We start from the raw sequence: 26,885 nt of genomic DNA, 5'->3' as shown, positions 1-26,885 counted from the left end.
CGCCCGTTCCCTGGTCTGCTCTCCTGCAGAGGACGGTGACCTCTCCCCCTTCGCGTCTGTCCCCTCCCCCTTCTGCGCAGGCGTACGTCCCCTCCCCCTCCCTGGTATGCATACGTCCCCTCCCCCTCCCGCATACGTGTACGTCCCCTCCCCCTTCCGTATACGCGTACGACCCCTCCCCCTTCCTCCTGCTTACGCATAGTCCCCTCCCCCTCCCTCGTAGGCGTACGTCCCCTCCCCCTCCCGCGTACGTGTATGTCCCCTCCCCCTTCCGTATACACGTACATCCCCTCCCCCTTCCACGCAGGCGTACGTCCCCTCCCCCTCCCGCGTACGTGTACGTCCCCTCCCCCTTCCATATACACGTACATCCCCTCCCCCTTCCTCCTGCTTACGCATAGTCCCCTCCCCCTTCCGCGTCTGTCCCCTCCCCCTTCCACGCAGGCATACGTCCCCTCCCCCTCCCGCATACACATAGTCCCCTCCCCCTTCTGCGTACACGTTTGTGCCCTCCCCCTTCCTCCTGCATATGCATAGTCCCCTCCCCCTTCTGCGTCCGTCCCCTCCCCCGCCCTCATATGCGTACGTCCCCTCCCCCTCCCTGGTATGCGTATGTCCCCTCCCCCTCCCGCCTACGTTCCCGCCCCCTTCGTCCCGCATACGCGTACATCCGCTCCCCCTTCCGTGCCGGCAGAACGCAGGTTTGTTCAGAGGGGGCTGTGTCCACCCCGTTGGAGGTGGCGGTGGTCAGGGACGCAGCTCTGGCCTGTGAGGCGTGAGCAGAAGTCCCTGCGCCAGGCTCTCAGGAAAGAGCCTCCTTTTGGGGAGCCCAAGCGTGATGGTGGAGCCCTCGCAGCCATCCTGAACGCAGGAAGCCGCGGCCACACGACAAGGCCTCCAGAGATGGGATGGTCACCGCGTACCTAATGACGGTCTCTTGACTTTTCACCTGCAGGCCCTCGACCTGTCTGCACTCGCCCTTCCGACAGATAAAGGGTACGCGGTCCCCCAAGTCGGCCAAACATCCTTTTGCTTCAACTTAACCGTTCTTCCTTCAAAGATGGCTCAAGTCTCCCTTCCTCCTTGTCACTCCTCTGAATGTGCTTCTGGCCGGGGCATTCCCCTGGAAACGGTTTCCCAGGATGCTCTAGGTATGAACATTGCCACGACCTCGCTTCGTTTATTCTGGACACTACGGAACATGGGTCCCTGGCACAGAAGGCGGGGCACGCAAGGTGTGAGTCACGCTGACAGCCGTCCACAATACGCATGCCCTCGACGTACACTTCCAGCCAATTTACCTTCCTTCCCGAAACAGCCGGAAACAAACAGATCTAAGAAACAACGGTTTTGGGGGCATGTGGGTGGCTCTCTCAGTTAAATGTCTGCCTCTTGATTTCGGCTCAGGTCATGATCTCACAGTTTGTGGGTTTGGGGCCCGTGTTGGGCTTTGCACTGACAGCATGGAGCCTGCTTGGGATTCTCTCTCTCTCTCTCTCTCTCTCTCTCTCTCTCTCTCTCTCCCTCTCCCTCTCCCTCTCCCTCTCCCTCTCCCTCTCTGCCCCTCCCCTGTTCACTCTCTCTCAAAAATAAGTATTAAAAAAAAAAAACAATGGTGTTCAAGACACTGTATAGGAGACAATAAACAAGAATCATCTGTGAGGTATGGAAAACAAATGTGCCCAACGATCGCCCCAACTTCTCGCCTTAAGAGTCTCCAAGCCGGCAGCTTAAATTTCACAATGTCTACCATCAGATAAAAAATTACCAGGCCTGGAACGAAGCAGGAAAATATAACCTATAAATAAGGGAAAAGATCAACCAGGCAGAACAGACCCAGAAGTGACACGGATCTTAGAATTAGCAAACACACTGAAACTGTTTTTAAAACTGCATTCCGTATGTTCAAATAGTTAAGTCGAGCCAAGGGAGATATTTTAAAAAGACCAAAATCAAATTCCTGGAGATGGAAACTATAATGTGTGAGATGAAACGTGTCCTGGATGTATTAATGGCAAAGGAGGGATGTGCTTCAAAGGCACAGCACTGGAAATGATCCCACATTAGAAACAAAACGGTCTTTTAGAGAAATGCACACCAGTGCGTGAGCCGTGGAAACCTCAAGTGCCCTGATATGTGCACCTGGGGTCTCCAAAGAGAGAGAAGGGAGACAGGAAGGATATTTGAACAACTAATGGCTAAACACTTTTCAAATTTACTACAAAGTATGAATCTACAGATGCTAGAAGCCTGGCGAACCCCAAGCACAGGAACTATGACAGTTTCAGCAGCACACAGCATCACTCGTCGAAAACCAGTGACAAAATCTTCCAAGCATCCAGGGGAAAGGGACACGTTGACCTACAGACAACGAAGATGGGTTTTAGAAGAGTCGATTTCTTGACAGAAACAATGCAAGTGTGTGTATTTTAAAGTATCGAGAGAGAGGGGAAAAAAAACTGTCTACCTAGAAATCTTTACCAAGTGGAAAGGTCTTTCAGGGAGCCTAGGTGGCTCAGTCGATTAAGCGTCGGACTTCAGCTCAGGTCATGATCTCGTGGTTCGTGGGTTCGAGCCCCCGTGTCGGCTCTGTGTTGACGGCTCGGAGTCTGCTTTGGATTCTGTGTCTCCCTCTCTCTCTGCCCCTCTCCTGCTCATGCTATCTCTCTCTCTCTCCCTCAAAAAATAAACATTAAAAAATAAAAAAAGAAAGAAAAAAGAAAAGGTCTTTCAAGCCCGAACTATATGCTGCTTGGAAGAAATATATGTTAAGTATAAAGACCTAAGTTCAGGCTTGTTTGAGTCTCATGATGGTTAAACCCTCTTGGGACCCAAGTTCAGGCTTGTTTGAGTCTCATGATGGGTTAAACCCTCTTGGGACCCAAGTTCAGGCTCGTTTGAGTCTCATGATGGGTTAAACCCTCTTGGGACCCAAGTTCAGGCTCGTTTGAGTCTCATGATGGGTTAAACCCTCTTGGGACCCAAGTTCAGGCTCATTTGAGTCTCATGATGGTTAAACCCTCTTGGTAGCAAGATCTATATTCTTGGGTTTCACTTCATGGACAGTCTTCTAGAAGTATGTGCCAGTGACAGAACCTGTCACAGAAGCGAAGGCCACGGAGCCATGCGGGACCTTCATCTTAGCCCGAGTTACATCCAATCCGTGTGAGGCCGTGACACGCGGCCGGGGAGAGGCCGCCGCACGCCGCGGTGCTCATGAGGGGCACGGCGCCTACTGTCGAGGACGAGTTCCAAAACTTACTCGCAAGGATTCACGTCATCTCTCGCTCAGGCACGCCTTGACCCACAGCCTCACTTGAGCGCGCGCAGAAAGAGGTGCAGGGGCCGTGAGGGTTATCCCGTGCGCCCTTTAGCCCCCGCTCTCCCGCACCCCCATCGTCTTCCATCGGTTTCGGCCGTCAGTGGCGAAGGCTCCGGGGCCGTGTGACGCACGCCGTTCTTCGGGTGTCCCGGACTCAACGCGGTCCCAACCCTAGTTTTTCCCGCAACTGGCCAAGTGAGCATCTTGGTGAGGTTTGTCCCAAATCAGCGCCTGAGGCCAGGACCTCGGTGCGGACGGTTCCTGTGGGAGGCAAGCCGAGGAGGAGGGCGCGAGGAAGGGGGGGTGTGGCAGAGGGGGAGACCAGCCGAGGGTTAGCGCCTCCAGGCTCCGGGCTCTGCTCGCGACTGTGCGAGGCGCCATCCCTTCAGGGAAGCCGCTGGTGCGGAAACTGCTAAGATGCCACACCTCGAAGCGGGGCGCTGGCAGCCCGGGGTGGGTCTCCGCTCCCCAGGACCCGTCTGCCGCGGCTGGGGCTGAGACCAGGGCTGGGCGCCCGAGGTGTCCGCGGGAGCGACCCAACATGACCCTCGGTTCCCCACATGCGAAAGGGGCGAACGAGCCCCCCTTGCGGGGACGTTGTGAGGGCCGAAGGAGGCCACGTGCGTGAAGCTCCCAGCCCGGGGCCTGGGTACCGGCCGCCTTCTCTCTTCTCTGCCCTCGCTCTCCACCTGCTGGGAATCGGTGGGCTTGTGGGCAAGGAAGGCAGTGGGCACAGGTGCGTGTCCGCCATACGTGGGGATCAGGACACAGCGCCACAGGCCGGGGGGAGCGGAGGGGCCTGTGCCAAGGGCGCTGTGGTGTGGCCGGCGTGAAGGGAAGCGGCTTCAGTTCCAGCCTCTAGGGGGACCCCGCAGGGTCAGGCTCTCCCTGGCCGATACCCGACACCGTCTACCAGACGGGCTACGATTTGTTCGAGAGTCTGTTCTTCGTCTAACAGGCGCTGACGGAGAACTTTCGCAGAGAAAAAAAAAACAGCCACAAATTCTCTTCCATGTCCCTTCCACCGAGGGCTGCAGCTGGCTTCCCTTGTGACGACTCTGACCAATAGAACACAGTGGAAGTGATGCCAGACGGCGGCCCCACGCTCGGTGGGGCGGAGGAGAGCTGTCCTTACCGCACCGCGTCTAAGGTCCTCCCCCACACGCTCCGCGAGCACGAGAACATGCTGGTGGTTTTATGCCAACCAAGGAAAGGAAACGAGTCCTGGTCAGAAGGGGCGTCAGCCTAGACGGGCAGAGGAGGACGTGGGACGGGGCCCGAGACACCGGTCCGGGACGCACGCGGACAGGCGTGCCTGGGAGAATGTCTTTTGGCCAACCAGGTAAAGTCACGCTGAAATAATTCCTTGGCTTTGCACAAGTGCAGTGCAACCTGCTACATGAACGGTTTGGGTCTCAATGCGGGCAAGTCGCAGAGGGAACGGGATCCAACGGTGCGTCTGTGAGATTTCCGGAAAGTCTTCAGTAACGCCAACCCTCCTGAAGGGACCGGGTTCTTTAGGGGCCTAGGTCTGAAGGATCTCTCAGGACCCCGGGCTCGGCTCCCCCAGGAAAGGGGCGGCAGCGAGGCCGGCGGGCCAAACGCTTGTCCGGGCGGCCGTGCCACAGCCCCCACGAGCCCCGGTCTGCCCGCCGGTGCACCTGCAGCCACCCCTCCGGTGACTGGGGCCCAGAGGCTGCGGGTGCCCGCGGGAGGCGGGGCGGCTTCAGGGTGGCCCTCTGTTCGGACGCACCTCGGACATGGCGGTCCTGGGCCATCCTCGCGTTACCCTCCGCGTATCTGGATGGTCTCCGTCTTCCCAGTGTTGCTTCTGCACCGTCCTCAGGTCCCACGGGATCTCGAAGCACGGCTTTCACTCAGTTCCCAGCAATAGAGAGACACGTATTCCCCACTGAAAACGAGCAAGGGGTCTGAACGCTACTCCAAAGAAGAAGACGCCCGAGTGAGTAACGAGCACAAGGAACGACGCTGCCCATCGTGAGCCGTTCGGGAAATGCAAGTCGAAGCCACCTCGCACCCAGCACGAGGACTACAGCTTCGAAAAATGCCATGACAAGTGCTGGTGAAGCTGCAGGGAGATGGGAGCCTCCCACGCCGCCGGCCGGAACGTGAATCGGTGCCAGTGCCTCGGAAAACAGTCTGGCAGCTTCCTCACGAGGCTCAGCACCGAGCTACCGTGTGACCGGCGCTCCACGTCTAGGGACACGTCCAAGAGCCATGACACAAGCACTTGGGCACGAACGGTCAGAACAGCGCTCCTCACGGGGCCCCCACGAGTGTTACCAGCCCTAACACCTAGCACCTGCTGAGGGGACACACGGAAGGGGGGCGAATCCGGACAATGCACTCTTACAACAAAGAGGAAGCCGTGACTCGTGCTGTAGCATGAACCTCGACGACCGTCGGGCTGAGGGAAAGAAGCCAGACACGGGCATCACGAATGGCACGGGTCAGCGGGAAGCGTCCAGAATGGGGAGGTCCGCGGATCTAGAAAGCGGGTGCCTAGAACTGGGGGGGCAGGGGGGCTAGCTGTCATCGCGTATGGAATGTCTTGCTGCGGTGGCGAAAATATCCTCAAATTCGCGGCGGGGACAGTTGCAAAACTACGCGAATGCACCAAAATCCAAGAGACTGTACGCTTTAAATGGGTGAATTTTTTTTTTTAATTTTTTTTTCCAACGTTTTTTTTATTTATTTTTGGGACAGAGAGAGACAGAGCATGAATGGGGGAGGGGCAGAGAGAGAGGGAGACACAGAATCGGAAGCAGGCTCCAGGCTCTGAGCCGTCAGCCCAGAGCCCGACGCGGGGCTCGAACTCACAGACCGCGAGATCGTGACCTGGCTGAAGTCGGACGCTCAACCGACTGCGCCACCCAGGCGCCCCTAAATGGGTGAATTTTATGATATCTGCATGATATCTCAATCAAGCTGGTGCATAAAAAAAAAAAAGATTTTGAAACACAAAGAGGTGGAGCTGAAGGGAGTAAAAAGCCACTCAAAAGTCCCACCCAAACAGGGGCGCCTGGTGGCTCAGTCGGTTAAGCGTCCGACTTGGGCTCAGGTCACGATCTCGCGGTTCGTGAGTTGGAGCCCCGCGTCGGGCTCTGTGCCGACAGCTCGGAGCCTGGAGCCTGCTTCCGATTCTGTGTCTCCCTCTCTCTCTGCCCCTTCCCTGCTCGTGCTCTGTCTCTCTTTCTCTCTTAAAAATAAATAAACATTAAAAAAAAAAAAAAACAGTCCCACCAAAGCCAAAAAATATCAAAGGTGACAATTTGGTATACTTTAGTCTTTGTGGAGCATATTAAGAAACGATAGAAAAATAAAAGATAAACGTTAAAATTACCCATAATTACGGGAACAGTCTTTATGCCCTTTACTGTGTATATAATAAAAGGTCTTTTTTTTTTTTTTTTCCTTTTTCCCTCAAACTGTTTTGTAACCTGCTTTGGAAACTTTAGAACTCACTGGGAAAACCTCTCGATGTGCTGAAACATCTGTTTGTCGTCTTCCCTTTGTACGGACGGACGGTGATTCGTCGGACCCGAACCCTTCGGTCCTTAGCCATTTGGTGGTCCAGCTTTTCGCTCACCTGAGTGATGCCCCCGCCCCCCACATCCTTGCGGACAAAGGCTTCCAGCGGATCGAGGACTTCTTTCCTATAAAAGTTCCTAGAAGCGAAACTGCTGGCCCAGAGAACATAAACGGTACTTCGCTATTGGTTATATTTGCTGTTCTTTTCTTTCGTTTGAATATATATTTATTTTCCATTTGTTCTTTAGGGGACAGCCTGTGCAGACTCTTTGATACCAAAGAGCTCTTGGGGATCTTTTTTTTTTTTTTTCACGGATTTCCAAACTCTCATTACATGCTAAGAATACACAGGGCTCATACAAGTTACTTTTTAAGTTTGTTTTCTAAAGAGTATATTTTTTCTTTTTCTTTTAAATGTTAACGTTTACTTACTTTTGAGAGAGAGAGAGACAGAGCGTGAGCAGGGGAGGGGCAGAGAGAGAGGGAGACGCAGAATCGGAAGCAGGCTCCAGGCTCTGAGCTGTTAGCACAGGGACTGACTCAGGGCTCAAACCCATGAGCTGTGAAATCATGACCCGAGCCGAAGTCGGACGCTGAACCTACTGAGCCACCCAGATGCCCCTTGACTAATTCTATTTTAATGATTAAGTCCATTCTGTTAAGTAAATGCACATGGGAAATATCCCACCTATAGCTCCAATTCAGATCCTGGAGTCTCCACTTGTCTGGTTAGGTTGTTGGTCTGAAGGCTTTCGAAATTCTCTGCAGAGGAAGAAAATGGTCCTGCTTCCTTCTTAGCATTTAGTGTCGATCCTTCTTCCCTAATTAGGAAAAATCTGATGCCTTGCAGAAATGATTGATTCAGTGTATGGCCCCAGAAGATCAAGAAGCTAAATTGAGAATTGCAGGATCATTTCTAAAGGAAAAGGAATATCTCATTTTGGGTTTAGAGAAATGCACACTGTCCTCTGGACATCCTGAAAATGTCACTTTTTAGACCCCTCTGGCTTTGTTTTTTTTTATTTAATGTCTATATTTATTTTTGAGAGAGACAGAGCATGAGTGGGGGAGGGGCAGAGAGAGAGAGGGACACAGAATCCGAAGCAGGCTCCAGGCTCTGAGCTGTCAGCACAGAGCCTGACGCGGGGCTCGAACCCACGAACCGTGAGATCATGACCTGAAATGAAGTCGGACGCTTAACCGACTGAGCCACCCAGGCGCCCCAAAAATATTTTCTTACTGTTTGCACAGAATATTATTAAAGAATAGATGATCAGAATGGTCAGTCTTTACCCTGTAATTTTGGCCTTTGGGGTTCATTCTCTGAAATGACCCCTACCAGGGGCGCCTGGGTGGCTCAGTCGGTTGAGCATCTGACTTTGGCTCAGGTCATGATCTCGCGGTCTTTGAGTTCAAGCCCCTCGTTGGGTTCTGTGCTGACAGCTGGGAGCCTGGAGCCTGCTTCGGATTCTGTGTCTCCCTCTCTCTCTGCCCCTCCCCTGCTTGTGCTCTCTCTCTCTCCCAAAAATAAATAAACATTAAAACAAAATTTTTGAAATGAACTCTACCCTAAGGTTATGGAAAATATTCACCTGTATTTTCATAGAGTACTTTCAAATTTCGTATTTTGTCTTTAATAAATCTGAAACTTATTTTTGATATGCTTGACATCATGTTTTTCCAAATGATTAGTCAGTTGTCCTCAAACTAGGTACTGACCAATTTTTTCCTTTTTCCACTAGCCGAAATGCTTCTCCTCATCACATAGCCCATTTCTAAAAATACTTGGGTCTCTTTTGGGTCTTTTTCTCCAATAACTTGATTTGTACTTTTGTGGCACATTTGAACTATTCAGGTTTTAACACACATATTTTCATATTTGGTACAGAAATTCCCCCCCAGCAGTGTATTGAGATTTTATTAGCTATTTTAATATTTATTGGCCTGTATGAATTTGAGAATTAATTTTCATTTAAAAGAAATCTCAATGGGGCAACTATTGGAACTGTATCAAATCTCTACACTGGTTTGGAACTAACTGAAATCTTTAAAATGCTAAACCTTTGTCTCAAAGACTATGCAGGATGCTCTACTTAGCTAGGTCATTTGTGTCCCTCAGTATTATGTGGTAGTTTAATCCTACGCATTTCTTCTTTTTTTTTTTTTTTTAATTTATTTTTGGGACAGAGAGAGACAGAGCATGAATGGGGGAGGGGCAGAGAGAGAGGGAGATACAGAATCGGAAACAGGCTCCAGGCTCCGAGCCATCAGCCCAGAGCCCGACGCGGGGCTCGAACTCACGGACCGCGAGATCGTGACCTGGCTGAAGTCGGACGCTTAACCGACTGCGCCACCCAGGCGCCCCTATTTCTTTTTTTAATGTTTATTTTTATTTATTTTGAGAGAGAAAGCAGGGGAGGGACAGAGAAGGAGAGAGAGAATCCCAAGAAGGCCTGTTCTGTCAGTGCAGAGCCCAATGCGGGGCTTGAACCCACAAACTGCGAGGTCATGATCTCAGCTGAAGTCAGACGCTTAACTGACTGAGCCCCCAGGTGTGTCAGTACTCTTACACAGGTCATGTTAATGTTTGTAACATGTATGCTGTAATGTCGCTATCTTCATAATGGGTATTTTTCATATTGTATTTTTCTAACTGGTACTGATTTTTTTTTTCTAGAATTTCCTAAATGGCTCTGTACTCCATCTCCTAAAACATTTTCCGTAGGTTAGATTTGGTTTTTCTGGGAGATCATCACATCCTCTGCAAGTGATGTTAATTTCATCTTACTTTTCTTTCTTTCCTTCCTTTCAAGCAGTAATTGTGCCTTCTTTCCTCTTCTCACGTGATTGCTGGGGGTGGGGGTCTCACAGCAATGCTGTGTGAGGGGGCCGGGGAGCCCTGGTCCCTGCAGTGAAGGCCCCGGACCCTTCCAATGCTTCCGCGTCCCGTAAGGTGTTGACGACCGTTTCGTCCATGTTAAGGAAATATGGTTCTTTCATTAGTTTCTAAAGATATCTATTTTTAATATTTGCTAACTGAAATGAATTTCTGTCATATAGCTTTCGTCTTCTGGATAATTAATGACATGAACAGATTTTCTAATGTTAAACCACTCAAGCAACCTTGCAATCATGCATTTGATTTGCTGACCCTTGTATTTAGTGTCTTATATTTACAAATGAAATTGCATTCATACTTTTTTTTTTAATATGCCCTTACCGGTTTTGTATCAAAGTCATGCTAACTTTAAAAAACAAAGCAGTGCACTTTCTATCTCTTCCTATACTCCTGAAGTGTTTAATAATTTGCCCATAAAACCTCCAGGCCTGGTACCATTTAGGGAGCAATTCTTTGTCAGTTTTTTCAATGTCTTGCCTGGCTTTGATCTTTTCTCCCTTCTTAATTCAAATTTAGTTATACATTTTCCCAGAAATTAGCTTTCTTCCTAAAGATTTTAACATGCATCAATCTAAATCACACATGCTATATGTTTATAAGTTTTAAACTTTTTCTGATAAATTTCTTCATTCTTAACATCAATTTATTTTCATTCTTTTTATAAAACTAGAATTAGGCTTTCAGCGTCTTTCTCTTCTACACATCTTCACGAAGACTTGTTTATCAATAAGACAATAGTTCTGTTTTCAGATTTAATTTTTTTCATTTTTATTTCATTACTTCCATCTTCTTACTTGGCTCATGGTAATTTCTTATCTTTTCCTTGTTCACAGGTTAAATAAGTTCTATTTTCATAAGTTAAATTCCTGGTTTTCCCACATTTAATAATAAAAGCATTTCGAGTCACAGCTTTATTTTTCTAAGATTTTATTTTTAAGTAATCTCTACACCCAGCATGGGGCTCGAACCCACAACCCTGAGATCAAGACTCACATGCGCTAATGGGGTGCCTGGGTGGCTCAGTCGGTTGGGCGTCTGACTTCGGCTCAGGTCATGATCTCACGGGTTGTGAGTTCGAGCCCCGCGTCGGGCTCTGTGCTGACAGCTCAGAGCCTGGAGCTGCTTCGGATTCTGTGTCTCCCTCTCTCTCTATCTCTCCCCTGCTCATGCTCTGTCTCTGTCTCAAAAATAATAAACATTAAAAAAAGTTTTTTTTTTTAAAGTGGGCTTTCAAATAAAACCTATCTGCCGTTGCTGTTTTCGTACTTAGTGTTTTATTGTAAAGTTGCATAAATTCTTTCAGTAGCACTGATTAAAGATTTTAAATAGTGACAGCGGTAAATCTGGGTACCTCCTGGATAGAAACTGCGGGGTGTGTAACTGGGAGATGCAGAGAGAGATTCAGGCACCAAACATTCACCAGACTTCCCGCCGTGTCCGAAGCCCCGTGCTCTGCAGCTTAAATAACACAGAAATGCGCGTGATGTGGCCCCTGCTCTCCAGGAGCAGCACGCACGCGGGGAAAACAGATGCGAACAAGCTGTCATAACAAGGACAACACGACACAAATAAAGTGGCTTGGAAGTTGTTGGCGGAACGCTGGGGGAGGCTTTAGGGACAAGGGTCTGTGAGAATTGGGCGGGTCAGTGGCGGGACTGGTGGGCACCGCGGACGGAAGGGTCTGGAATGGCGCTGGGGGGAGGGTGCGGCGTGGTGCCACGGAAGTCCGGCACGGTTACACACACGTCCAGGCCCTGTGCCCCCAGGCGACAGGGGGTCCCTCATGCAAGGCGGAAGCCTGCAAAAGCACCTCGTCCATCTGGGAAGTACCCGTTATCATCTCGGCAACCAGAACGTTTCCCCGCTCCCCTCACGGATGTGCCAAAGACCATTCGGTATAGTCTATGCGCTCTGCTCTCAGGAAAGGCTGCCAGTCCCCAACTCACAGTCTATTTTATTTCCTCTCACCCGGGATACCAGCAAGTTGGGCTGTTTGATTGTCTCGACCGTGAAGGATGACAAACAGCAATTTGTGTCCCCAGATGGGGACAGGATGAAAGCAGGCACATGCAAGGGAACAAGCGTCAGCCACCAGCAGGTGGATTTGAGGACAGTGGATCCTACGGAGCGTAAAAGGAAACAACCACCGAAACAAACCACCAATAAACAACAGCCACAGGGGAGGCAGCAGTGGGCTGAAAAGCCCCGAGGACATCTTTGAATTGTCACGTGAATTCCTGTCCAGCACTAGAACCCTGTCATAAGAGCTCCGAATCAGCAGAGAGAGATGAGAGTACGTTCTGTGTGCCTCATCCATTCTGTGCGTGAAAAACAATAAATTGGAAGCTAAACATCAGGCTAGGAGAAAATATCTGCAACATACAATAAACAGAGGATTAATATTTATAATGTTATAAAGACCCTCTCTAAGTGAACGAGGAAAACACATCCCCCGACAGGAAACTGGGCGTACGTCATGAACAAGCAACTCACAGGCAAATGCAGATAGATAGTCAATGCACCAAGGAAAGATGCTCAACTTTGCTAATGAAGAAAACTCAATTTAAAATATGTCCTTTCCCCCCAAACCTATCAGACGGGCAAAACTTACCAGCGCATGGAAACATTCTTGGTAAGAGTGTGGAAAAACGGACACACTGGCCTCCAGCTTCGTAAGGTGAACTTGGTAGTATCTACGAAAAGGGGCTTGGGTCATCACTCTACCAACGCGGAGACTTCCCTGCAGAAACCCACACTCAAGGGTAAAGAATCGCATACAAGGTCATCCCTCGGCCGGAGCCCTAACCTAGAAACGATCTCAGTGCTCTCGTTTGAGGAATGGCCGACGAAATCTGATGCAGCCACTTAAAAGAATGAAAAGAATGGACTAGTGGTGTATGTATCAGCTTGGTAACGTATTCATGAAATTCGTGACCCGTTAAAACACGAGCTGTGTCGTAAAATATATAACATGGCCTCCGACCGTTTTCTTACATAGAAAAAGACCTAGAAGATGAAGCACGGGGGTGTTCCCAGTTGGTTCTCAGGCGTAGGACCAGCGTACAAAGGGAGACTTATTTGTAGGCTTTTAAAACCTTTTAAAAATAAAAAAAAAATGGATTTGTGGGTGAATTTGACTATATTTTTCAAGATTTTATAGACTTTTTAAATTTCTTTAATGAAGATGGGCTGTTTTGGCAATAGGTGTTTAAAAACTAAGGACAACAGCATAAAAAAAAAGGCAAGCACATGGTGTCTGATACTTAAAATGGTGGGTTTCACCCACTTGGGAAGTTTTCTTAGGCGGTACCTAACAGCCAGGACCATGGGTGCCATGTGCTTAAATCCAGACATCAGAACTCTACCCCGTGAGGCGCCTGGGGGCTCAGTCGGTTAAACATCCGACTTCGGCTCAGGTCGTGATCTCACAGTTCTTGGGTTCGAGCCCCACGTTGGGCACTATGCTGACAACTCAGAGCGGAGCCTGCTTCGAATTCTGTGTCTCCCTCTCTCTCTAACCCTCCCCTGCTCATGCTCTGTCTCTCAAAACTAAAAAACACTAAAAACTAAAATAAAGTAAGGACTCTACCCTTTGATCCCCAAATTGAGGGAAAATGCACCCGAGATGGTAGGAGTTTAGTTCGAAAACATCTGGCAGAGATGGAACACCCCTTTTCCAAATTAACCGCCCCTAAATCATGAAAATTAACATGCATCTTCTTTCGCCTAAAAGGCAAGTTGTAAATGAGTATTTTCTGTATAAACTTGGACCGAGAGCTTTCTTTCCAATAAATCATAACCTGTAAACAAAGCACTGGCCGGTAAGGGGCTGTGACACTAATGCCCCACGGAGGTGCAGCGGGGACATCGGGAGGAAGGAGTCGGGGGCACATCGGCCACCCCTCTCCAGGCCTCCACCTCACCATAGGCCTCCTGGGCCCCCGGCCACGTGAGGCCGAGTCCCTGTCACTTTCCCTGACAGGGAGGGGTTTCCACGGACAGCAGTGGGCTGTTTTCCAAGGGAAGAACGGGAACACTGAACCCCCGGTCCTCCGCACGCCCGCGCAGGGGGGACTTCACTGCGATTTTCAGCTCTCGGTTGTGACAAGTTCACAGATACAGGCACACGTCCCACTAGCTGGCTTCTAGAATCGAAACCCCCAGTGGCACAGAAGGGGGCTATGGCCAGCAGTCTGTCTGTCCCCGTGCCTGCCTAGGGCTGTGCTCTCACTGCCTCCCCAAAGCACTGCTGCCTTGGGCACCCGAGGGCCCCCCCTGCCATGGCCGTGACCTGCCCCCTGGCCGGCTGTCACCCTCCTCCACCCACCACTTCCTGCTCCGTATTCTTCCCCCACGAACGTCAGGCCCCGTTGCCTCCGCTCACCTTCTCGAACTGAGCGCCTTCCACTCAGTCCTTAGAAATGATTCTTTGCCACCCAAGCCCGTGGCCACCTGCCTCTGGCAGGCTCTGTGACCCGGCCGCCTCCAGGACCCTCCGCCCCGTGACCACCGCCCCAGCAGGGGCTGCTCCTTCCTCCAATGGCCCCTGACTGTGGACACCCCTCCCCCAGCTGCCCGCCCACAACCGTCCTCCCGCCGCAGCTCTGCAGCCCTCTGCCCACATCCACGCCCGCCCCTCCCCTGCCACCCATCCTGGCCGTGCTCCGCCCTGCACCCCCTGAAAGCGCGGCCCCCACCCGATGTCAAGCCCTTCAAAAAACCTACAAGGCCCCCAACTTGGGGGCCGTTCGCTCCATCTGTGGGAGCGCATCTCCAAACTGGTTCCGGCAGCTCGCACCCGGAAAACCTGGCCCGTGGGAAGGGGGGGACGATGCGAAGGGCAGATACTCGAGACAGAAGGACGAAGAACTTTCCGCCCCAGGCTGGCTGAGCTCCACTGTCTCTCCTCACCCTTCGGAGGGCAGCCCATGGCCTGCCCGTGGCGCAGAAGGCACGTGTGTCCTTCCGGGGGCATATTTCAGGGGGCGGCGGCTGAGCACTGGGGTCACCCCTGGACACGGGGAGGCACGCGCTCTCTTTGTACCCAGAATGCTGGTGACAAGGATGTCAGCCTCCCAGCGAGGGCACCGAGCGGCAAACCTGGCCCCGGCAAAGAAGGCCTTCAAGGGAGCGTGGTCACCATGGCTGACACCAGCTTCGACAGGAGACAAGTCTTTGGGAACAGAGTGGTCTCGCTGGGGACAAAGGCCCCCCAGCGGCGGTGACAGGAGTCCTGACTTGGGAATCTGAGGTCCACCCCGTACTGACTGCAAAGCGCCCAGCCTCTCAGAGCCTCAGAAGACGGGACCATGACAGTTGTGATCTGTACAATGGGAAGTGCAGGGGCACAGGGCGACAAAGCGTGAAGGCAACGCAGTACGTATTAAGCATCTGGCACAGTGCCCAGCATGGGCAACTGGACACAACCGGCTCTCACCCTCACTGTGACACGGAAAGTGCCATCCCTAGACTGGTCGCAGAGGCGGCCTCATGCGGTGGCTGGGCTCTGCCTGGCTGCAGGCGTCCTCTGGAGGGCCTGGGCTGCGGTTAAGGGCAGGGGAGAGACACCGGGGTCAGCGGAGACACGGCCTTGCGGGGCTTCCTCTGCAGAGAGGGCCGGCCCGAGGTGAGCTCAAGGTTCTCCTTGGCTCTGACATTCCAGGGGTCCAAACGCCAGGTCGCAGTTCAGCCACGCAGTCAGCCAGGTTCCACGCACTGTCTGAGCTGGTCCTCAGCGCCCGGACTCCCCTGGGGGTTTAGCGGCGCGTGAGGCCCGGCTCCCGCCCTCAAGGAGCCGCCTGGCTGGTAGGGGGCACAGAGAGCCAGAGCACCGCACAGAGGGGGGCACAGGGCTGCGAGGAGGCCAGAGGCCAGGCCTGGAGGAAGGGTGTCGGGAAGGGACGCCTCCTGGCAGGACCCGCAGCGCTGAGCAAAGTGGGTTTGAATAGGAACAGGATAACTCCAACCATTTTAACAGATTTCAGTAGTTCCCTACTAGGTTTCACAAACTCAGCTTGCCTTACGTTCAATCACCTCTCTTTCGGAAACCCGCTTCGCTAATGCCAGGTCTAAATAAATCCCGACTAATACAAACAACAGCATGAATGACATGTAACTGGAAACTTCTGCTTGGGGTAAAACTCAGCAGCGGCCAGAAATGTGTCTTCATTTCTTACCCGGGGTTGCACTGACCCCGCGCAGATGCTCATGGAAAGTTGGCCTGTTTTTCGGTAACGCTGGGTGGAGTCTGTCCTGGGACTCACATCCTCACATGTGAATTAAGACATAGTTCTGCACCCTGCCAAACGCAGGGGGAGAAAACAACCACCTTCTGCCGCAAGCAATTCAGGCCACTTGTTCGCGGCACACTTCCCAAATACTCCCCGAGGAATACTAATAAGTTTTAGGCAAAAAAAAAAGTTTCCCTGGCCAAACACATTTGGGAAGCACAGTTTAAACAGAGATAAAGACGTTTCATCAGGGCTTCTCAGAGACTTTGGTTTGCACCTCTGGGATATGCTTCCCTACGAGGGAAAAACAGGACGTGAGATTTCCCAAGTCACTGACCACAGAGCGTTTTCTTCACGGAGCCTCTCTGGGGACACATGATCTCGGAAGATACTTGGGAAAATGCTGAATGTCAGCGTTCCTGCTGGTGACTCTGGAGAAATGGGCCCTCCGCTTCGCAAGGCGGAGCTCTGAAGCCCAAAAGAGGAATCAAAAGAGGAAACTGAGACCACCTGACTAACCACCCCGGCCTCCCAATCACCGTGGAAAGGACGAGAACCTGAGCCGGGAGAAGCGTGCGTCAGCATCAGAAAGCAGCAGGGTTCCCGTGAGCAGACGGGCAAGCGTGAGCAGACCTGTGTGTGGGTGGTTTGGGCAAGACCACCAAGGGGAGAGCTGAGCAAGACCCAAGCCCCCGTACAGGAAGGTTAAGGTCACCCGGGGTGCCCGATACGGCCAACCTACAAGCTTCGAGCTATGGCGGCCGGAGACAAGTGTGGAATGGGGGAAGTCATGAGGGAGAGCCAGCCTTGAACCCACACCTCCCAGAAGGCATCAGGGCGCCCCCTCTGGGCTGTTTGTGACTTCAGTCTCCTCCTGTCCCCACCCTGTCGTCGGGTGCAGACAAACGGACCCCCGGTCAGGTATCGGCAAAGGGAAGCACCGCTCGTCTGCCCTGGTCGGGCCTGACAGGCCATCCCGGAACCCGCACGGTCAGTGATGGAACCGGCCTCCGGCCTCGACAGTGGACGCCCGCCTAGCGGCCTCTGGAAGGCGAGCCCCATGGGAAAATCACAAGCATGTGAGAAAGAGGAGACTGAGTGAAGGAATCACAGCTCACGTTCCCACTAAAGAAAAAGTTAGTTTAAAAAAAGGGGGGGATCCCCTAAATTTACCGTATTTACAAAAAAGACACAGCTTTAATTCAACAAGCATTGGGCGAGCTCACGTGAAATGTACCACGGCAGAGTTTTTGCAAAATTAAATGGGAATCACAGAGAGGGGATTAGGACTGAGAAACTCCGCCAGAATGTGGAAGAGGGGGATAAAGAAACCAGTGGAAGCGGGAGGGGGCAGACGCGGGAGATCGACGTGGCCGCAGGTGTGAGCGGGGCAGGCCGGGAAGCAGCAGCGACCTGGAAAATCTAGACGAGCCCCCCACGGTGAAGACAGAGTCGTGGGGGGGGGGGGGTTGTCAGCCAGGAGGGCCCATGCAGCACCAGTTACAATTAATGAAAACAGACTGAGTGAAAGTCTTGAATTGCAGGGATAACTACAAATGTCACAGCGGGAGAAAAGGGAAGCAGGCCGCCCAGAACAGAAGCCCGTCTCGGGCCCCTTCAGGCAGGGAGCCCGGCGACCCGCGAGTTCCCAGGAGCAGCCACGTCGAGGGCTTGTGAATGGTGCCCCCACTCCCCCTTCTCGAAGAGGCCCGTGAAGGGTCACCGTGGCACTGAGGCAGGACATACAATAACGGAGGGAACCCGGTCTGGGGGGGACGAGGGTGAGCAGAGCAGTCACGGGGGGCCGAGCAAGGGTGGGCGACCGTCCTGAGAGACGATGACAGAAGACAACGACCGAGAACCTGAACTCTGTGCTATGGATCTGCGCCCACGTAAGGGGAGCCAATCTCGCGTGACCCTTGAACCCGCGGACTCTGGAGTCGGTCCTGGGCGGGAGCCCGAGCCCCAGCAGCCGTGCGGCCAGCCCGCACCTGCTTTCCCGGCACCCCCGACCCCTTGCCATCAGCACGGCCTGGCTCCGACTCAGGCATCCCCGTGGCTCCCTGGGTGAGTCTCCTCCGGTCCCCAGGCCTCCGGGCCCATCCCCGCTCCCCCTCCACTTGGCTTCAACACGCAGAACGATCTTTAAAAACCGGCAGCGGCCCCAGTGATGCTCAGTGTAGAGCAGGCTCCAAACCCCGGCCTGGTCCCCGGACGGGACCCCTCCTGCCCACGCAGCGTCTCCCCCACCGGTCGCGGAGAACCGCACGTGGCTGCCGGCACAGCACCCCTCCCACCGGCAGAAAGCAGGGCGCCGCGGCAAGGGCATCCGCAAGGCCTGGTCTCACAGCCCAGCGCTCCCACTTGCCCGCCGGCAACGGCACCGTGCGTGTCCTCCGGTGTCCCGTCTGTGCCGCGGGGATGACGACGGGGCCAGCGCCTCCGGAGGGCGTCGTGAAAGCTCAGCAGCCTCGAGCACACAGGGGACCTTTCCTAGAGCCTCGCCCATGGCGAGCACTCACCAAGGGAGCTGCGGTCGCTGTTCAACCTGCAGCCCCCATCCATGCTCTCCCTACACCTGCCAGGCTTTTTCTCAATGAGGAAATCCCTCTGTCTCCCTCCTGTCGACATTCCCGCTCGACTGTGACTTTCTGCCTGCCGGCGAGGCTTTCGGGGAGGGTCGCCAGAGCGAGCGAGCGGGAGGGCACTCCCAGCAGACGGGCTCTCCCCTCTGTGCCTCCGTTGCCACCCTTGACCCCGGGCTCTGCTGTGACCGGCACGCCTACCTGCCCCCTCCACTGGACCGGGACCTACGGGGGCAGGAGCTGGGCCCGACCAGCCTGAGGGTCCCCAGGGCCCAGCCAAGTGCCCGGCCCATGGTGGGAACAGAAGGGCAGCTTTGCCCCGAAAGGCCTCGCGGACCACAGCTCTGGGTCTCAAAGCAAAGGTCACGGCTCTGCTGTCTGACCGGGGCTTCAGACCGAGGGGCTGAGCAGGAGACGGAGGCTTGATGTGCAGACGCAGGACAGGGTGGCCGCGGGTAAGAGACAGCAGGGGGCCGGCCGCCGCCTCGTGGGCCGGTGGCCTCGATTCAGACAAAGCAGCTTTTGGAGATTTTCAACCGGAGGCACATCGTGTTCAACGAGCAAAGCGCAAAAGCGTGGGGCTGCTAGAGGTGAGCGGGCGCAGGGGCGGAGCCGTCTGGCGAAGGGACAGCACCAGCCTGGCCACCACGGACTCTAGCCGAGACCCCCAAACACCTCGGCCTCTGGCACGCCGTGGCCGAGGCTCCCTGACCGGCCGGCAGCAAACTGAAGGCAGGAACCAGCCTCACCGCCGAGAAGGCATGCGGGCACTGACAGTAACCCCTGTCCTGACCTCGCGGTCCAGGCGGGAGCAGCCGGACCCTGCTCGGGCTCCCCCTCCCCCGGGCCCGACCGCTGCTGCCCTGTGCGGACACACTGCCCCTTCACCAGAGGTCTCCCAGGGGTTGCCAGGTGACGACCCAGGCAGGTCAGAGGACGGTCACCGGAACAGAGGCTCAACTCTGGACGTCCGTCTGAAATGCAAGGCCACAGGGCGATGACGACCCGGTGGGGGCCACAAATAACGTCTTCCCAAGGTCAAAGTCTCCTTCGGGCTCTGGACACACCTCACGAGATACAAAACACAACGCGTTCTGGGCGCTTCTTCACCTGCTCATTCTGTCGAGCACAGCCCGCGTCTTCAGACTAAGCAGCTGTGGGATTCGGCAAGGGGACGGTCTTTGGAACCCCGCCTTTCCTCTCTGTCGCACCCCAAACACTTCAGGTGAAACCCACGCGGTACACAACGCAGCGAGGCGAATCACGAAGGCCTCTGGACACGCCGAAGTGCGTTGTGCTGTCCCTGTGTAGTGTGGGGTCGGCGGCCCCAGGCAGGGCTCTGAGCGCACACCCAGCAGGCTCGCGGGGACGCGCACGTGCTGCACGCGGCTTCCCCAGGGTCCTTCCCGAGCCCCCCGTCTGCTCCGTGAGGTCCGCGTCTTTGCACCTTGAGAGACTGCCAAGGTCAGCCACTTCGGTGCTCGGGAAATCTTCATCCTTTCTAAGCACGTCGTTGTTTGCGACTAAGGAGCTCGGGGCCGGCGGGGACACGACTCCTGGAGAACGTTCACCAGGCTCCGTGCAAGCAGAGAGGGAGCTCCTCCTCCCGGCCTCCGGCCCCGTGACCTGATTCTAGGGTGAGCGTGCCAATGACCTCACTCCAGCCACCTCATCCAGGGCAGATGACTCCTTCTTCCATCTGAAAAGATTTCTGGAAAAGCAGGTCCTAGAAACGCCTTTGGAAATTCTGGCAAGAAATTCTTTCCCACGTCCACTCCCTAGGTCAACTACTCTCGTCTCGTTCATCCTTTTCACTCCTTCCTTCTTTTCATCCATCCGTCCGTCCAGTCTTCTTGAAATATACCCTCCGAGCCCGGTCTGGGCTGAGTCCTGGGGCAGGAGAAGGATGCAGCCTGAGCTCGGTCTCGAGTCTCAGGGGGCGGCACGACGTGTCACAGGTGCTAAGAATGTAGTTATCCACCAAGGAACGAGCAGCACCGCCTCAGGCTGGTTTGACGCAGGCTTGTTTTCCAGAAGCTCTACGTTCCTAGGGGCCAGTAGTCGAATGATACACCGTGAGACCAAACCAAAAAGCAAACAGAAAGGCACCATTTCTGAACTCAGTACGAACCACTCGCTCCGACTGTCCGCAGCGTGCGCTAGAAAAGTCACAGAGACTTCTTTAAAACGTCATTGTCTCTGATTACGAAAGTCACGTGGTAACTGGGCAAAGGTAGGAGCGAAGAGGAAAGAAGAAAGTAACCAGCGCTCCGCTCCCCGGGAGTAACAATGGCTCACGCCGCATGCACGCCTCGTCAACGCACAGATGACACGACTCATTCACACCTGAAAGATACACGTGGGTCACGACGGTTATTCTGTAGAAGCTGCTGGCCTGACACTTCGCAGCTCGCCGCCGCGTCCTTCAGCGTCCTTCCAAAGCAGGCCTGCTCCGCGGCCGTCCGGTACTCCACCAAACGGATGTTCCGTGCTGTTTTTTGAGCCCTTCTCTACCACCGAGATCTGGGCCAATTCGAAGCTTCCACGGTTACAGACGATGCTTAAACGTGCCACACACGCCTCTCTGATCGACTCCCTGGAGTCAATCCCTCGAAGCGCGAGCCCTGTATGTTGAGGAATGCGCTTTCTAAAGCATTTGGTGATACGGCCAACTTCCTCCTCGGAAGGTTGGCGCTGATTTATAATATTCCCATCAGTGGTACATCCAAGTGTCCATATTCCCGAACTTTACCAATGCGGTGTATTCTGTCTTTTTTTTTTTTTAATGTTTTTAAAAATTTTTGAGAGAGAGAGAGAGTGAGTGGGGCAGGGGCAGAGAGAGAGGGAGACACGGAATCGGAAGCAGGCTCTGGGCTCCGAGCTGTCAGCACAGCCCGACATTTTTTTGTCTTTTTGACTTTTTTGCCACTCGATAGGTAAGAGGAGACAGTATGAAATTATTTTAATTTGCAGCTCTGACCAGAAACTAAATTTTCCCCATTTGTTGAGTGTGGAACATATTCATTTCTCCCTATTGAGTTAAAAATCTGCCTTTTGGTAATTTTCCTCTTTTGGTCCAAATTGTGCCTTCTGGAACTATCCTTAGTAAGATTAATTCCTCCTTCATATGACACCCCCTCAAATACTTAGAGACAGAAATCATGTCTCGCTTTCTCCAAGATAAACACCCCCGGCTCCTTCAACCCCTTCGCACATGGTGCGGTTCCAAGGGCGGTCACTGAAGGCTTCATGCCAAGTCCTACTGGCCCCGTGACCCCGGGCACACAAACACTCGCAGGCACGGACCCACATGCGGCTCCAGAAGGGCCTGTCCTGAGTCACCTCTGTGGGCTCTGGGTACAGTCACCTGCCTGCACCCCGGGCCTCAGACTCCTCTCTCCTGCTCACCCACAAGGACTCTGCGTTAGACTCACCATGACCATGGCAGTTCTCGTGATGTTGTAGGCGTGGAGCCCAAATACGGTGGTCAGAAGGAGGGCACTCTGAGGCCAGAAACAGGACGGGGAATTTGCCCGGTATCGTAAGAGTGACGAGTTCAGGAGAGGAACTCAGGAACGAGACGGTCTCCTGGAACAGGGGTCCCAAGGGCCGGACTTGGTGGTACCGACCCACACTGTGAGGAGCCTCCTCCGGGAAGCTCTCCTGTCCCCGGGGGGCATCAGGCCCCCCCACCGTCCCCGGGGCTGGCCGTCTCCCCACACCCTCCTGCATCATCTGTGCGCGTGCTGGCCCCCCAGCCCCATGGCTCCGTGCTCCCCGAGGGACGGGCCCGTGTCTGGTGCTCAGCAGCGGGCACAGGTCAGGCCGTCGCGTGTGCTCCCTGAGCCACGCTGCTGCACAAAGTCTCTCTCCAGGCTGTCCACGCCTCTCCTCTGGTTTGCCTCTCGTCAAACAACCTTCCGATGCAAATCCGGCCTCACAGCAGCCTCAGAACCTCACGGGATCCCCGGACGACGGGCGTGAGCATCCCCATCAGAGACGGGGAAGCCCCGCGGCATTATGGGTCACACCTGGTTAAGGCATCGGCCTGCAAGGACTCCCACCTTCGCCGGGGCTGGTCCGTTCTCGGGCCCCATCAGGACTGTTTCTAGATCTACAGAGCTGAGGTCTGGGCTCGGAACACCTGTGAAGGCAGCTCGCTCAAAGTCTTGAATCTAACTGGGGCCCTTCAGGCAAGCAGCACCCTGACAATTATGTGCATTATGATTTATACAGGAAAGAAAAATCTATAAATAAAAAATACACAATTTAAAAGCATATGACACGTGCACGTCTGTATGTCAAACTGATATATATGTATATATATATATGGCAAACATTAAACACATCCGACTCCGGGAATAATTCAATTAAACTTCTATGACCTATTTACCTCCGTTGGTATCACCTGACGCGTCACATCTGGATTCCAACAAAGATTTACAAGGCGTGCTAAATGGCAAGAAAAAGCACAGCCTGAGGAGACAAAGTCAGCATCTTAACCAGACTCCACTATGACACAGACTGAAATTGCTGGACAGGGAATTTATTTATTTATTTATTTTTTAATTTTTTTTTTTCAACGTTTATTTATTTTTGGGACAGAGAGAGACAGAGCATGAGCGGCGGAGGGGCAGAGAGAGAGGGAGACACAGAATCGGAAACAGGCTCCAGGCTCCGAGCCGTCAGCCCAGAGCCCGACGCGGGGCTCGAACTCCCGGACCGCGAGATCGTGACCTGGCTAAAGTCGGACGCTTAACCGACCAAGCCACCCAGGCGCCCCCAGGGAATTTAAAATAACTATAATTAATATGCCAAGAGCTCTAATGGAAGACACAGACAGTAGCAAAACCGGACGGGTAACACGAGTGGAGGGGTAGAAACTCCAGGAGGAAACCGAAAGGAGATGCTAGAAATAAAAAACACCGTCGGAGACTCTTGGTTTCGGCTCAGGTCATATTCTCACCGCTCGTGAGTTCGAGCCCCACGTCGGGCTCTGCACTGACAGCATGGAACCTGCCTGGGATTGGCTCTGTCTCCCTCTCTGTCCCTCCCCGGCTCTCTCCCAAAATAAATAAATAAACTTTTTAAAAAATTCAAACAAAAAACACTGTCGGAGAGACGAGCAGTGCCTTCGACAGACGCATCAGTAGACTGGACGTCGACAAGGAAAGAATCAGTGAGCATGAAGATCTGCCGACGGACACTCCCAAAACTAGAATGCAAAGAGGAGAAAAGAGTGAAAAGATCCAGAACAGAAGACGCCCGAGTCGCCACACAATTTCGAACGCGACATAATACGCGGGCAGTCGCAATCCCAGGAGGAAGAGAAGGGAGACGGAACAAAAGAAATATGTGAAGACACAGCATTCAAAAATGTCTCCTTTTTTTAAAAAAGTGTATTCATTCTGAGAGACAGCATGAGCGGGGGAGGGGCAGAGAGGGAGAGAAAGAGAGGAAGAGAGAGAGAGAGAGAGAGAGAGAGAGAGAGAGAGAGAATCCCAAGTGGGCTCCATGCTGTCACGGCGCTTGAACTCATGAACTGTGGATCACGATCTGAGCGGAAGTTGAGAGTCAGGTGTTTAGCCAGCTGCGCCACCCAGACGCCCCCACGAATTTTTCAAAAGTAAGGACACCAAACCACAGACACAGGAAGCTCGGAAATTACCAAGCGGTATAAATAACCAAAAACCAAAATAAAACAAGCTTCTGAGGCATGTAATATTAGAACTGCAGAAAAGCAAAGACAAAGAGAAAAAACCTTGAAAGAAGCCAGAAAAAAAAAAAAAAAGTCCCACACGGGCTACAGGAAAACAAAGGTACCAGTTCCGTGAACTTCTCGTCAGAAACCACAGGAACAAGGAAGGCGTGGAGATCTGAAGTGCTGGGGGAAAATCAGGCCAACCTAAAACCTTAAACCCAGCAGAATTATCCTTTGAGAGTGAGGGAGAAATAACGACCCTGGGAAAAACAAAAATAGAGACTTCACCCCCCCGGCAGAGCCGTCCTGCGGTAAATGTTAAAAGAGGTTCTTCAGGAAGGAGGAGACAATACGGGTTAGAAACTCGGATACACATAAAGGAATAAATTAAGGGGAAATACACTTTTTTTATTTTCGTTATTTTTGTTTCAACCTAATTTTTAAGTTTACTTATTTCTTTTGAGAGAGAATGGCGTGAGGGGCAGACAGAGAGGGAGAGAGAAAGAATTCCAAGCGGGTTTCGTTCCATCAGTGCAGAGCCCGCCTGGGGGCTCGAACCCATGAAGGGTGAGATCATGACCTGAGCCAGGATCGAGAGTCGGATGCTTAACCGACTGAGCCACTCAGGTGCGCTTTTCTTCTTAATTGAGCTAATATATTTCTGTGTGTTCCCGGCAACAACAGTAACAATGTGCTCATGGGTAAGTGTAGCCCATGAGAGCGGTGTTGTGGGAGAGGGAGGGAGGAAGGGAAGCTGAGTCCAGGGATCCTCGCACTACCCACAAAAGCAGTACGGTGTTACTTGGAAGTGGATTTACATTAGTTGTAAATATATATTTCAACTCAGGGCAAACAACAAAGATATTTTTAAGGAAATATTACTGACATGCTAGGAGAGACTATGAGATCCTACAGAACGTTCAGTGGAAACCAGGGAATGCACAGAGAGGGGAGAAGAAAGAACGAATACACGGAATAGAAAACACGGTAGGTATTGAGTAAACTATATGAATAATCCCATTAAACGTGAATGGTTTAAATATACCAATTAAAAGTTGTATGGTCGGAGTGGGTAAAAACACTGGACCCAGCAACACATCTATAAGAAGCTCACTTTAAATATAATGACACAGGTTAGGGGCGCCTGGGTGGCTCAGTCAGTTAAGCCTCCGACTTTGGCTCAGGTCACGATCTCACGGTCTGTGGGTTCAAGCCCCGTGCTGGGCTCTGTGCTGACAGCTCAGAGCCTGGAGCCTGCTTCGGATTCTGTGTCTCCGTCTCTCTCTGCCCCTTCCCTGCTTGCGCTCTCTTTCTGTCTCTCAAAACTGAATAAATGTTAAAAAAAAAATTTTAAAAACTATGACACAGGTTCAAAGTAAAAAATGGAGAAAAACACACCATGCTTACACCAATCCAAAGAAAGCTGGAGTCGCTGTATTATTTTCAGACAAAGCAGAATTCGGAGCAGGGAAACTTATCAGGAATAAGGAAGGGCATCACACAATGACAAAGGGGTCACTTCTCCAAGAAGACATAAAAACCCGTAGCGTGTATGGACCATACAACGGAGCATCAAGACATGAGAGGCAGACGGGGGCAAAACTGCGGAAGGAACAGGCAAGCCCTCTCTCTGTTACGGTTGGAGACTTCAACGTGCCTCCCTCAGCGATCAATCCATCCAGCAGGTGAATAATAAATAAGGACACAGTCGTCCTTCACAGCATTATCGATCAACCTGACCTCGCGGACACTTAAATACTCCATCCGATACTAGCAGAGTCGCAACGTTCTCCAGCAGACCGGGAACATTCCCAGAGCCAGACCACTTCCGGAGCCATCAAGGGGACGCAGATGGTCAACACCACGTATATTCCTTTGCTTAATAACAGATTAATAACTCACACGCCATAAAACCCGCCATCTTCAAGGGCACAAGGCAGTGGTTTTCAGATCTGTAGACTTGTGCAACCGTCACCCCATCTGATTTCAGGATTTGTGTCATCTAGAAAAGAAACGCTGTACCCGGGACAGCCACGCCCCCCTTCGTCCCGCCGCCCAGCACCTGGAAACCACACATCTACTTTCTTCCTGGAGGGATCTACCTTCTCTGGATATTGCACATAAATGAAATCCTATCACGGGTCACCTTGGGTGTCTGGCTTCTTCTGCTTAGCGTGACGCTTTCAAGGTGCAAGGATATTGCAGCACGAATCACTTGCCCGCTTCCCCCGTTGGAAGTTCCTTGGCGGACAAACGCTTTCGGTTCTCCCGCGTGCCCCTGGGAGTGGGGCGGCCCGGGCACACGGCGGCCAGGACCGGCCCTCGGGTTTCCAGAAGCAGCCGCACTGGTTTACCGCGCCTCCCGCGCGACCTGAGGGTTGCCAGGGCTCCAGCTCCTCGCGGACGCCTGCCGCCGTCCGTGGCACCGTCCCGGTGAGAGTGACAGCTGTCATTTCAGAGGCCACCGCGACCTCACACAGGGCTCCGGGCGACAGACCGCAGGAAGCGGCGGAGGCTCTAAGCACCCGCGCAGGATCGCTCTTTCCAGAAACCTTTGCTCCTGGAAGCGGGACTTGCCCCAGTGACAGAGATCATC

The 26,885-nt window shown here is 52.9% G+C and overlaps 1 protein-coding gene across 8 annotated transcripts in view; it reads right to left on the bottom strand.

Annotated features, from left to right (window-relative positions):
- ARNT2 (aryl hydrocarbon receptor nuclear translocator 2) overlaps nt 1-26,885 on the bottom strand; it is a 147,475-nt gene that overhangs the window by 39,687 nt on the left and 80,903 nt on the right. The window lies entirely within an intron of this gene.

The sequence above is a fragment of the Felis catus genome, chromosome B3, assembly GCF_018350175.1.
Source record: "Felis catus isolate Fca126 chromosome B3, F.catus_Fca126_mat1.0, whole genome shotgun sequence".
Taxonomy (NCBI): domain Eukaryota; kingdom Metazoa; phylum Chordata; class Mammalia; order Carnivora; family Felidae; genus Felis; species Felis catus.
Note: the sequence above shows the minus strand (reverse complement) of the source record. Positions and strands in the feature narration are given on the sequence as shown.